Source organism: Palaemon carinicauda, chromosome 8 (genome assembly GCF_036898095.1).
Source record: "Palaemon carinicauda isolate YSFRI2023 chromosome 8, ASM3689809v2, whole genome shotgun sequence".
In the NCBI taxonomy this organism is placed as follows: Eukaryota; Metazoa; Arthropoda; class Malacostraca; order Decapoda; family Palaemonidae; genus Palaemon; species Palaemon carinicauda.
The window spans coordinates 73304824-73319823 of record NC_090732.1 but is presented as its reverse complement, the minus strand read 5'-3'; positions in this window follow the sequence as shown (position 1 = coordinate 73319823).

Here is a 15000-nt window from a genome sequence, read left to right as displayed (position 1 = left end):
TATATATATATTTATATATCTATATATATAATATATATATGTGTATATATATATATATATATACATATATACATATAAATATATATATATATATATATATATATATATATATATATTTATATATATTATATATATGTGTATATATGTATATATATACAGGGTATATATATACATATATATATATATATATATATATATATATATATATGTATATAAGTATATATATACATACATATATATATATATATATATATATATATGTGTATATATATGCATATATATATGTATATATACAGTGTATATATATGTATATATAGATATAATTTATATATATAAATATATATATATATATATATATATATATATATATATATATATATCTATATATATATATATATATATATATATAAATATAATAAATGCAGCCATTTCTAGTCCACCTTAAGACAAAAGCCTTTAACATGTCCTTAGTCATGTCTGAGGCCCTTTTCATCACTAACCTAGTATAGGTGGCTCTGACTAGTACAGCTTTGCTGATCATGACGATACATATATATTCAAATATCTATATATATATATATATATATATATATATATATATATATATATATATATATATATATATATATACATATATACATATATATATGCATATATATTTATTTACACCTCCCATATGATCGTTTGCTGTGAGCAGTCAGACTAAAGTCTCCCACCATCACCAATCCACAGTGGCCAGCTTGGTAATGAAATCTGCCAAACATCAAAGATAACTAAGAACCTGTGCGAGGCCTTTATCCTGCAGTGGACTGGAAACAGCTGTATTCGTTATTATTGTATACTGTATAGGCCTACGTCTTGTTGAAATGCGATCCAGAAGTTCGAAAGTCTATTCATGATAATAGTGATAAAGTTATGAACTTCTTGATAAAGAATGATGGTAAAGTGAAATGTATAAATTGCACTAAGTTAAACGAACCTGATGATCAAACAGTGAATTCAAGGAATTGCAAAGCTTGCAAATTGGAAATGAGATTATCAGATAAAGGGGACATTGGATTCCAAGGATTTCATATATAGCGCCTATCTAAATATTCAGATTCGAGAATTGATAAATAAGAAATATCCAGTTCTGGAAAGAAACTGAAGACATTCTTGTTCTCTTCAGTGTTTCGATAATGTGGATTCGACAATAAATGGCAGTTGTAGAGTGATATCGTTACGATAAACTGATTTTGTAAGTCCTGTGGAGAGTCAAGTTTTCCTACGTAATAGGACCAGAAAAGAAATCCTTAAAGTAAATTAAGTAAAATATACAATATATGCATTGAAATCATACATACTTTCATAATGCAGTTCTTTGTCTTCAGACAAATTTTGACTATTTACACATTGGTACTTTCACGAGTATACAAAAATCTTATTAAATTTTACCACACTCGTTTAGACTCACTTCCATAATAACGTCTTGTAGGAGAGAGTCAAAGTCAAAGTCAAAGTCAAAAACCTTTATTCCATTATAAAATGATTATTCAGTTACATTACAATATAAATCATTTACCTAAAATTCACAATAATTGGATTGTAAAAATCTACGATATATATACATTCAAGTAAAATTTAAAAAATATTGCTTAAGTTTCTTTTTGAATAAATCAGAACTAACATTTATACATTTTCTTATTTCCAGAGGTAGTTTATTCCAGCAAGCTGGGCCCCTTATTGCCATTGAGCGTGAACCCAAATCCGTTCGATAGCTGTCTACATATAGATTTTCATTCTGTCTGGTTAATGCATTCCTACAATTACCAACTGTAGGAAATGTGTATAGCCAGTTGGGATATTCTTTTCTCAAACTTTTAAAAACAAAAACACAAATATCGTACATCAACTTTTCTTTTAATTTTATCCACTTTAATTGCTGGAGGGTTGGGGTGATGTGATCGTGTTTTTTCACCATTTGATCCACATTTTTGAATGTCAGATATTCGTTTTGTGTTAACATACATACATACATACATATGTCAGACAGAATCATTACACATACATACATACATACATACATACAGAACCCTCTCACATTAGGTTCATTTACTTTGCAAGCAGAGGCAGAGGAGTTTATTCAGTGATAAAAGACCTATTATAATGAATGTCCTTCTTCTCTTGTTCTACAAAACGACGCGGGTGCTACTATAGCGTGAGGTCTACCGCCATATGTCGCCTACCCAGGCGGAGGGTGAGGTCTACCACGCGACAAGCTTGGACCTTCCGCAACCTAAATGCCATGGGGTACCAGCATTCTACATTGAATCACCAGCAATATTATGTGGATCCAGCGACAGGAGCACACACACAGGCAATTGAGCGATCGTGGTTGGACGCTAAAACGATGATTCTGAAGAGATTAATGCGAGGTGTTGGTCGTCAGCTGTTCCAGTCTCCTCTTTATTTTTGCTGGAAGGTGATGAGAAAAAATTCCAATGATCTATTTGTGTCTTTCTTAGAAGATGTACGAAGTGTGTACCGCTAGGATAACGGTATGGAAATATGTGATAACATGTTTATTTTTACCTTTATTCCTTTTTTTAATGTAATTAGAAATCCAATTATCTATTTAAGTCATTTCTAAGATATGTTTAAATGAAGTGTTTAATGCTTAAACAAATGTATGAAATGTGTTTTATCTATGAGGGACGAATAATTTAGCAGTAGACCGATAACATGTTTATTTTTACCTTTATTCTTTTTTTTTTAATGTAATTAGAAATCCAATTATCTATTTAAGTCATTTCTAAGATATGTTTAGATTAAGTGTTTATTGTTTTGTATCGCTAGAATGAATATGGAAATATATGATAACATGTTTATTTTTACCTTTATTAATTTTTTTTAATGTAATTGAAATTCCAATTATCATTTTAAGACATTTCTAAAATATGTTTAAATTGAGTATTTATTGCTTAAACAAATGTATGAAATGTGTTTTATCTCTATGAGGGACGAATAATTTATCAGTAGACCTCACGCTATAGTGCTACCGGGAGGTAGACCTCACGCTATAGTGTGGTAGACCTCACGCTATAGTAGCACCACGACGCGAAATAAGTGTAAGCACACCTCTTCTTTGGCCTTTTATTTCTCTCTCTCTCTCTCTCTCTCTCTCTCTCTCTCTCTCTCTCTCTCTCTCTCTCTCTCTCTCTCTCTCTCTTCTGAAACACATAGTAAATTTGCAAAATCTAGAGAATAAGTAGTTTGAAAACTCCTTGGTGTTTTGGTCAGGTTGTTAAAGATTCAAACGTATTGTATTGATATTTTTCATGCCCAGGAATGACCTGAACTTTAGCCATTCCCTAGGGGCCCAAGGGGATCACAAAGGACCATTATATGTCTGGAGATCCTTCAATCCTACAACCGTTACATTCAACAACACCAGACCGATACAAATATACATCCAAAATGAGGAGAAGCGAGTGGAAAGGAGGAGGAGATTGAGAGGAGGAGGAGATGGAGAGGAGGAGGAGATGGAGAAGAGGAGGAGATGGAGAGGAGGAGATGGAGAAGAGGAGGAGGAGATGGAGAGGAGGAGGAGATGGAGAAGAGGAGGAGTTGGTGAGGAGGAGGAGATGGAGAGGAGGAGGAGATGGAGAAGAGGAGGAGATGGTGAGGAGGAGGAGATGGTGAGGAGGAGAAGATTGAGAGGAGGAGGAGATGGAGAGGAGGAGGAGATGGAGAGGAGGAGGAGATGGTGAGGAGATGGAGAGGAGGAGGAGTTGGAGAGGAGGAGGAGGAGAAGGAGAGGAGGACTCCGTGTATTAATAACACTATTTTCTATGCAATTTAGCCTAGATATTTAATTCTTAACTAATGAAACAAATGTTGTCTAAGCATAAGACTATGTTCTTATTCCGATTAATAAAGAATATGAAACCTTAGCTCTCCTGTTATTCATGCGGATTCTTACAATACAAGAGAGAGAGAGAGAGAGAGAGAGAGAGAGAGAGAGAGAGAGAGAGAGAGAGAGAGAGATTAACTGATTTTGTGTAGTGGTTAGTTGCAATATAATTATGTTCCTTTTACATTGACGTATGGGTAAGGGGACTCTGAGGGCTATAGGCCCCCACTTTTAGCGGAAAATTCACTTTTCTAATTTACTTCTTTACCTTTTACTTCCGAGAAAATTAAAAGATAATAAACTTCAAAAATTTAGTAACTAATTTTTCATAAGAATTATCATTCAAAAGCAATTCCTAGAATAGAAACTAATGAGGTGTTAAACTTTTTGCTGAACTGCTGAAAACAAATCGTTTCCGTGCTCTCTTTATTACTCCACATCTTTTTGTCTTTTCTGTGTTTTTAAATAGTGATCTGAAAATGCATTCTGCTGAAGAAGTCAATAAATCCCAGGTCTTGAGTGGCCAGCCGCTTGTAACCAAAATCTCTAAAAACGTGAATGGAGTTCTCCAAGCCTCCAGTGTAGTGAACTCGCCTCCCGACCTGTGTGCTGAAATTCAGGCCCTGAAATCGTTACTTTCGGGTCAAATTTCTAACCTCGTATCACAAGTGAGTGATCTAAAGGACAAAATGGAGTCTATTGAGGAAAGGGTCACTGCTGCGGTGGAGGACAAACTACGCCACCATCTAGAAGAGATAGACCGTAAAATTAGTGAAAAGGACAAAATAATTACCGACCTAACAAATAGGGTGGCGACACTTGAAGCCAGGCCAGACACATCTAGAGAAATGGAAATTCTCGAGGAGAAGCTGGATGAGATGGAAGCCCAAATGATATGTGATAATCTTGTCCTGTCTGGCCCTGCTTTGCCCGCTCCCCAACCAAACGAGGATACACGGAATATAGGCCGAGAATCAGATCTCGTGGAAAGGTGTGTCCAAAAGAATTTTCCTGACCACGTCTTCCTTGAAGGGCGAAGGATCGGTAAGAGAAGGGTCGATGGGTCTTTTGAAAACAACAACATCTTGCTGAAAGTGATGTCGCGAGCTGTGAAGGCAGACATCAGACACTCGTGTTTTCAACACAGGAATGACACTGCAAAAGGTTTCTTTATAGGCGAAGCGCTCACAAAGAAACGTGATAAGCTTTTTTATGAATTACGTAGAGTGAAAAGACAGCAGTATACCGGTCTGTTCCTACATACTCGCGACGGAGTTATTAAAGTGAAAACTTCCTCAGCGGGCAAAACTTTTGCTATCCGTACCCGAAAGGACCTTGATCTATTCTACAGTAGTACAGGGCTCAGTGCCCCTGAGTGATTTCAAAATATGTGCTAAATACTCCATTGTTTTCAGTTTCTGTAACCATTTTTTCTAACCTCATTAGTTTTTTCACATTTAAATTTTTGAATTTACACTCACAATTTTTTCTTTTTTTCAAATTGCATTATTTTACTTTTAACACTGCCATTTCCACTATTGTTAGTAATATCATTACTATTATCAAATTTACCATTTTTACTTTTACTGATATTAATATCATTATTATTATTTTTTTTCTCCTTTTTTATTACTACTATTTTTGTTAATATTATTTTTATTATTCCTATTTCTGTATTGTAATTACAACAATTATTTCCTTGTTTATATTTTTTACAACTATTTCCAGTTTTCATCGTAACGAAATATTTTCATTTTTGTATTTCTAAGCATATTGCTACTAAACTATTAATTACTAATTTTAACTGTGGTTACGTCTCATGAACACAAATCCTGTATATCACATTGATCCTGATGAAAACTTTATTGATTTTGTGAACACATCTGATCTGTTTTCCTGTAAATATTACACTACTGACACATTTAATGATTCTCTCCCTAATCATATGCGGCAATGCCTTTCATTAATAAGTTTTAATATTCGAAGTTTCAAGAAAAACCATGACGAATTTATTGGCTACTTAAAAAACTGCAACCATGAATTTGATATCATTGTATTGACCGAAACATGGGCTAAGGAAGAAACTCACTGCATGAATTATCTTCCTGGGTATAATGCGTGTCACAATTATCGGGAAGGTCGGAGGGGCGGCGGTGTGAGCATTTTCGTTAAAGACTCTATTGATTTTCAACCTCTTGATGACTTCTTCAACATTTCTAATGATAATTTTGAAAGTGTCGGTGTAACGGTTTCTATACCAAACTCGCCTCATAAAACAGTAATCTTAGGTATCTACAGACGTCCAGGAGGTAACGGAAATATGTTTTTCGACTCGTTAGAGGAGGTGCTAAGAAATCCAGGTATCTCCCCTATGAATACAATTGTCACTGGGGACTTTAACATCTGCTTAATGAGGGAAGGGGAGAGCGAGACCACCCGCAGACTGATTAACACAATGCGATCTTTTGACTTTCGCCCGTCAATAACTAGACCAACAAGAGTCGGCTCGAATGACTCGCTGTCTTGTATCGACCATATTTGGGCAAATAATAATCTTGTTGGTAATAGTGGGATATTCTTAGCAGATATCACAGATCATTTCCCAATTTTCTGTAGTCTATTAATGCCTATATTAAACAACGTAGACAACAAAATAAAAATTCAATTCAGAGATATGAGCGAAGTGAATGACAGGAAATTCACGGAACTCCTGAGGGGGAAAGACTGGACCGAATATGGTCAAGCCTCATTAGATCCTCACCTGGGGGCGGCCTCTTTTACGGATGAAATAGACAGCTTTTTCAATGAATGCTTTCCTTTAAAAACAAAATATGTAAGTGTTAAAAGATTGGTGAATAAGTGGCTCTCCAAAGGGCTACTGAAATCAATTAACATTAAACATAATTTATATCGAAGAATGAAATTGGGTGCTTATAGTGCCCAACGCTATAGAAACTATTGTAATATGTTGCTTACATTAATTCGCGTGGCAAAGAAAAAATATTTTGATAGTACTTTTGATCAACTCCGAAATGATGCTAAAAAATCCTGGGATCTCATAAATTCGTCCCTTAGGCCTGGAAAGAAAAAGCGCACTTCGCTAAGAAAACTCATTGGTCGTAACGGCGAAACTATTACTGACAGCCAACAGATTGCAAATGCTCTTAATCTTCATTTCTCTACAATTGGCATTACTCTCCGAGATGCCCTGCCTCAAAATAATCAGTTAGATTTTCATTCCTATTTGCCTCCTTCAAATCAGCACTCTATTTATTTGACCCCATCTTCTCCACTTGAAGTAATCAACATTATAAAAAACTAAAGAACAAAAAAGCAAATATTCATTCTCCCCCTACTAAACTATATAAGAATAATGCTAGTTTACTTGCCTTTCCTATATCCTTATTGTTCAACCGTTGTATTGCCTCTGGCATTTATCCTGACATTTTAAAAATAGCATGCGTTACTGTGCTACATAAGTCTGGTGATAAATCGGATGTCAATAACTATAGACCAATAAGTTGCCTTCCCTTATTGAATAAAATTTTTGAGAAATTATTGTACAATCGACTCTACTCTTTCTTTACTAGATGTAATATCTTTTCTTCCTGTCAGTATGGCTTTCTGCGTGGCGTTAGTACAAGTGATGCTGTAAATGACCTTCTTGAAAATATCTACAATGCGATGAATAAAAATGAATACCTTGGTGCGGTCTTTTTAGATTTGAGTAAAGCCTTTGACACAGTGTCTCATGATGTGCTGCTTAAAAAGCTCGAACATTATGGAATACGTGGAAATGCATTACTCTTACTAAAATCCTACTTAACGAGTCGTAAACAATTTGTGACCCTCGATGGCCATCTCTCAGAGGTTATGGATGTCAAAATAGGTGTTCCCCAGGGATCAGTCCTAGGACCGTTATTTTTCCTCGCCTATATCAATGATCTACCTCGATCAGTAGGTAGGTTAAGCTCCATACTCTTTGCCGATGACACTACGCTTCACTTTAGACATAAAAATATCTACTCCCTCTGTGATACACTAACCAATGATTTAACTCATGTAAAAAACTGGCTACTAGCAAATAAGTTAACCTTAAATGAAAGAAAGACATACTTCATAATCTTTTCTCTACGAAGAGTTCCTGATAACATAAGGGTTTCTATAGGAAATCACACTCTGGATCAGAAGTCCAGTGGTAAATTTTTAGGGATAATTCTTGATAATAAACTAACTTTCTGTGAGCATGTAAATATGACAGTTAATAAAATTGCCAAAGTAATGGGTGTCATATATAGATTAAAAGAGTATTTCCCCTTATATATTATAAAACAATTGTATCACTCGTTAGTATCTCCTCACCTAAATTACTGCAATACGGCGTGGGGGAGTAGTAGTAGAAATGTCTTGCAACCATTAATTGTAATTCAAAAAAGACTGGTAAGAATCATAAGCTCCAGTGATTACTTAGCTCATACATCGCCACTTTTCCGGTCTCTCTCGATATTGAAGCTGGAAGACAATTATAAGCTCTCCTTAATGAATATGATGTTCCAAACACTTATTTTGAACAAATTTCCAGATTTAAGACGAAAAATAATTCAGGAACAATCAGTTCATCCATATGGAACAAGAAATTCAAACTTAACTCTCCCTTTCATACGTATTAATAGATGCGAGCAATCGTATCTATACCAAGGTATTAAACTTTGGAATACTCTGCCCGCTTATCTAAAGGCACTGCTTAGCGTTCGGTCTTTTAAGAAATCATATACAAATCTCCTGTTATCTGGGTATTAAGCTTTATTAATAAATATTTATACTTGCCTACCTAACCACAACGCAAGTATGTTTCATTGTTTAGAATATTTTTTTATTTGTAAAACTAGTTCTTTTACTGAGTTTTTTGCTTAATATCTACAATTTTTTCAATGTATATACCATTAGCTTTCATACACCATCTTTCCTTATCATATAAATATGCATTTCCATTTGTTTTTAGGCTAAGATTCTCATTTATATGTATCTATTTGTATACATATGATTATGTATATGTATGCGTACATTTTGTATATCTATATCCATATTTACTTTATTTTTTATTTTTACTTAATTGATGATATTATTTTGTTGTATTATTGCCCGAAGAGCTCTGCTCCACATGGGCTTGGACTGAGTCTTTTTTTCTTTTTGTAAATCTTTGAATGTAAATATTTTTTTGTCCAATAAACATTATTATTATTATTATTATTATATATATATATATATATATATATATATATATATATATATATATACATTTAGTGTATGTATATAATTTTATATAAATATACATATAAAAATATAATGATATTTGAACATATATATATATATATATATATATATATATATATATATATATATATATATATATATATATATAGAAGCATATATACATAATCATATATTTATATATATATATACATATATATATATATATATATATATATATATATATATGTATGTAAGTATGTGTGTGTTTATGTATTATATGTGTAATCATGTAAGTGCATATAATTATATATATATATATATATATATATATATATATATATATATATATATATATATATATATAGATAGATAGATAGATATAAATATATATATATATATATATATATACATATATATATATGTATATATATATATATATATATATATATATATATATATATATATATATATATATATATGCGTTTGTGTATGTTTGAGTGAGTGCATACCTCAAAATATTAACTTAGATTTCCGTACCTATTTGCCTCCCTCAAATCAGCAGTCTATTTTTTTTACCCCTTCATCTCCATTTGAAGTGATGAACATTATAAAAAAACTGAAAAACAAAAAAGCAAATATTCATTCTCCTCCTACAAGATTATATAAGAACAATGCTAACCTACTTGCCTTTCCTATATCTATGCTATTCAACCGTTGTTTAGATGCTGGTATTTATCCTGACATTTTGAAAATTGCATGTGTGACTGTGTTACACAAATCCGGTGATATATCAGATGTTAATAACTATAGACCAATTAGCTGCCTTCCTTTGTTGAATAAAATATTTGAAAAACTATTGTATAGTCGACTTTACTCTTTCTTCAATAGTTGTAACATTTTCTCTACGTGTCAGTATGGTTTCTTACGAGGCGTAAGTACTAGTGATGCCGTTCATGACCTCCTTGAAAATATCTATAATGCAATGAATAAAAATGAATACCTTGGTGCGGTTTTTTTGGATTTGAGCAAAGCCTTTGATACTGTGTCTCATGATATACTACTTCAAAAGCTGGAACATTATGGTATACGAGGCAATGCACTACTCTTACTCCAATCCTACCTGACAAATCGAAAACAATTTGTCACGCTCGATGGTCATCTTTCAGAGACTATGGATGTCAAAATAGGTGTTCCCCAGGGATCAGTCTTAGGACCGTTATTTTTCCTCATCTATATTAATGATTTGCCTCGCTCAGTTGGCAGATTAAACTCCATACTTTTTGCCGATGATACCACGCTCCATCTTTGTCATAAAAATATTTATTCTCTTTGTAATTCTTTAACTGCTAACTTAAATAATGTTAAAAATTGGTTACTATTGAATAAATTGACCCTAAATGAGAGAAAAACATATTTCATAATATTTTCTTTGCGCAAAGTTCCCGGTAACATAAGAGTTGCAATAGGAAATCACACTCTTGACCAGAAATCCAGTGGAAAATTTTTAGGAGTAATGTTTGACAATAAATTAACCTTCAGTAAGCATGTGGATATGATAGTCAATAAAATTTCCAAAGTTATAGGTATCATATATAGGCTGAAGGATTATTTCCCGCTATATATATTAAAACAACTCTACCACTCTTTAGTATCTCCTCATCTAAATTACTGCATTACAGCGTGGGGGAGTTGCAGTAGAAACGTCCTGCAACCGCTAATCATTATGCAAAAAAAAACTGGTGAGAATAATAACTTCGAGTGATTATTTAGCTTATACATCACCTCTATTCCGGTCTCTCTCGATTCTGAAGTTGGAGGATACCTACAAACTCTCCTTAATGAATTTGATGTTTCAAACCCTTTCGCTGCATAAATATCCATCCATTAGACAAAAAATAATTCAGGTACAATCAGCACACCAATATGGAACAAGAGACTCTAACTTAACTCTTCCCTTCGTACGTGTAAAGAAATGTGAACAGTTTTATCTTTATCAGGGAGTTAAACAATGGAATACTCTGCCTGTTTATCTTAAGGCATTGCTTAGCATTCGATCTTTTAAAAAATCATATACTAATATGTTATTATCTGTGTACTAAGTTTTATTAGTAGACATTTCTTCATGAACTAACCATTAATGCAATAATGTTCTTAATTCTTATATTCTTTATTGCTTGTATACATTTGTAAGTCTAGCATTTCTACCATATCAATGTTAAATTCAAAATTTGTACTATTTATTATTCCGCCCTTCTTTATCATACTTTATTATACGAATATACTGTACATTTCCATTTATTTTTAGGCTAAAAATCTCATTTATATGTGTCTATGTGTACATGTGTATGTATATGTACATGTGTGTGTATATGTATTTGTATGTGTATGCATATGTATATTCTTATGTATATATATGAGTACATTTAGTTTATCGATATCAATATTTACTTTTTATAAATTTTTTTAATTGATGATATTATTTTATTGTATTATTGCCCGAAGAGCTCTGCTCCACATGGGCTTGGACCGAATCTTTTTTTGTAAATATTTTGTATGTATATATGTTTTTGTCCAATAAACATTATTATTATTATTATTATTATTATATGGTGCTAGGACAATTCGGTCCCGGATAATTCGGTCCCGGACAATTCGGTCCCGGACAGTTCGGTCCCGGACAATTTGGTACTAGGACAATTCGGTACCAGGACAATTCGGTACCAGGCTTGTCATTTTTTAAAATGTCTAAATCAGAAAAATCTGATATTTCTATATTACTATACATATTATGAACTATTTATATATAATAATAATAATAATAATAATAATAATGTTTATTGGACAAAAAATATTTGCATTCAAAGATTTACAAAAAGAAAAAAAAAGACTCAGTCCAAGCCCATGTGGAGCAGAGCTCTTCGGGCAATAATACAACAAAATAATATCATCAATTACGTAAAAATAAAAAATAAAGTAAATATGGATATAGATATACAAAATGTACGCATACATATACATAATCATATGTATACAAATAGATACATATAAATGAGAATCTTAGCCTAAAAACAAATGGAAATGCATATTTATATGATAAGGAAAGATGGTATATGAAAGCTAATGGTATATACATTGAAAAAATTGTAGATATTAAGCAAAAAACTCAGTAAAAGAACTAGTTTTACAAATAAAAAAATAATCTAAACAATGAAACATGCGTTGTGGTTAGGTAGGCAAGTAAAAATATTTATTAATAAAGCTTAATACCCAGATAACAGGAGATTTGTATATGATTTCTTAAAAGACCGAAAGCTAAGCAGTGCCTTTAGATAAGCGGGCAGAGTATTCCAAAGTTTAATACCTTGGTATAGATACGATTGCTCGCATCTATTAATACGTATGAAAGGGAGAGTTAAGTTTGAATTTCTTGTTCCATATGGATGAACTGATTGTTCCTGAATTATTTTTCGTCTTAAATCTGGAAATTTGTTCAAAATAAGTGTTTGGAACATCATATTCATTAAGGAGAGCTTATAATTGTCTTCCAGCTTCAATATCGAGAGAGACCGGAAAAGTGGCGATGTATGAGCTAAGTAATCACTGGAGCTTATGATTCTTACCAGTCTTTTTTGAATTACAATTAATGGTTGCAAGACATTTCTACTACTACTCCCCCACGCCGTATTGCAGTAATTTAGGTGAAGAGATACTAACGAGTGATACAATTGTTTTATAACATAAAAGGGGAAATACTCTTTTAATCTATATATGATACCCATTACTTTGGCAATTTTATTAACTGTCATATTTACATGCTCACAGAAAGTTAGTTTATTATCAAGAATTATCCCTAAAAATTTACCACTGGACTTCTGATCCAGAGTGTGATTTCCTATAGCAACCCTTATGCTATCCGGAACTCTACGTAGAGAAAAGATTATGAAGTATGTCTTTCTTTCATTTAAGGTTAACTTATTTGCTAGTAGCCAGTTTTTTACACGAGTTAAATCATTGGTTAGTGTATCACAGAGGGAGTAGATATTTTTATGTCTAAAATGAAGCGTAGTGTCATCGGCAAAGAGTATGGAGCTTAACCTACCTACTGATCGAGGTAGATCATTGATATAGGCGAGGAAAAATAACGGTCCTAGGACTGATCCCTGGGGAACACCTATTTTGACATCCATAACCTCTGAGAGATGGCCATCGAGGGTCACAAATTGTTTTCGACTCGTTAAGTAGGATTTTAGTAAGAGTAACGCATTTCCACGTATTCCATAATGTTCGAGCTTTTTAAGCAGCACATCATGAGACACTGTGTCAAAGGCTTTACTCAAATCTAAAAAGACCGCACCAAGGTATTCATTTTTATTCATAGCATTGTAGATATTTTCAAGAAGGTCATTTACAGCATCACTTGTACTAACGCCACGCAGAAAGCCATACTGACAGGAAGAAAAGATATTACATCTAGTAAAGAAAGAGTAGAGTCGATTGTACAATAATTTTTCAAAAATTTTATTCAATAAGGGAAGGCAACTTATTGGTCTATAGTTATTGACATCCGATTTATCACCAGACTTATGTAGCACAGTAACGCACGCTATTTTAAAAATGTCAGGATAAATGCCAGAGGCAATACAACGGTTGAACAATAAGGATATAGGAAAGGCAAGCTTCACTCAGATGTTAATTTTCATGCGCTCAAGTATATTGGAAAACATAATCATAGCACAACTGCAGCTGAAGTGAGTGCAAAAGTTGCTACTGCAAATATCAAGGAAAGGACGATCACAAGTCAAACATCTTCTCGTTCAATTCTAACAGAAGAATTAGGAAATTTAAATGAGTGCGCACTTCCTGATGTGACGAAACTAGCTCATATTAGTCGAAATATGAGACGATGGAGAGGTGATCAGGCTAATTATCCACCGATACCGCAAATAATTAATGGATTTCTAATACCACGAGAGCTTGGTGTTATCGAGAACGGCTCTATATTTTTGCAGCATGACAGAGGCATCGACGACGTTAAACGCATTTTAATTTTCGCTACTAATGACGCTCTTCAAGATTTGAGACAATGTGCGAATTGGGCAGGAGATGGAACTTTTAAGAGCTGTCCTGTTATATTTTTCCAATTATATGTCTTTCATATACAAATTAAGAACTTCAGTGCTCCAAGATTGTTTTCCCTCTTACCTGATAAGTCTCAAAATACGTATGAGCGCCTTTTCCAAAAAGTGAAAGAATTAGTGAATAACGAGGGGCCAGAAGATATGATAATAGACTTCGAAAAAGCGGCGGAAAACGCATTTTCAAATACGTTTCCAGGAACAAATATTTCTTTTTGCTTATTTCATTTAGGACAAAATATTTATAGACATGTTGTAGCTGAAGGTTTTAAGGTATGTTACCACGAAGATGACATATTCAGTCTTAAATGGAGATGTTTTATAGCCTTAGCATTTTTACCTGTAAATCAGGTTGCGGATGCCTTTGATGAATTGGTTGATGATGATATCCCTCAACCTATTGCCTCTTATTTTGAAAATTCATATATAGGACCAATGAGAGGAAGAGGTACCAGAAGGAGGAGACTTGATCCAAAATTTTCAATAGAATCTTGGAATGTTCTTCACCGATGTTTGAACGAAGAATCGCGTACAATTAATAACTTGGAAGGTTTTCACAGCACATTTATAGCAAGTCTCTCCAGTATGCATCCGAATATTTGGAAATTGATTGAAGCCCTCAAAAGAGAAGAGAGTTTGGCAAAAACCAAATTACAAATGATGCGAAACGGGGATGAACCAGTAAAAAAAAAAGAAGTACAGGGATTGTGACAAGCGTAT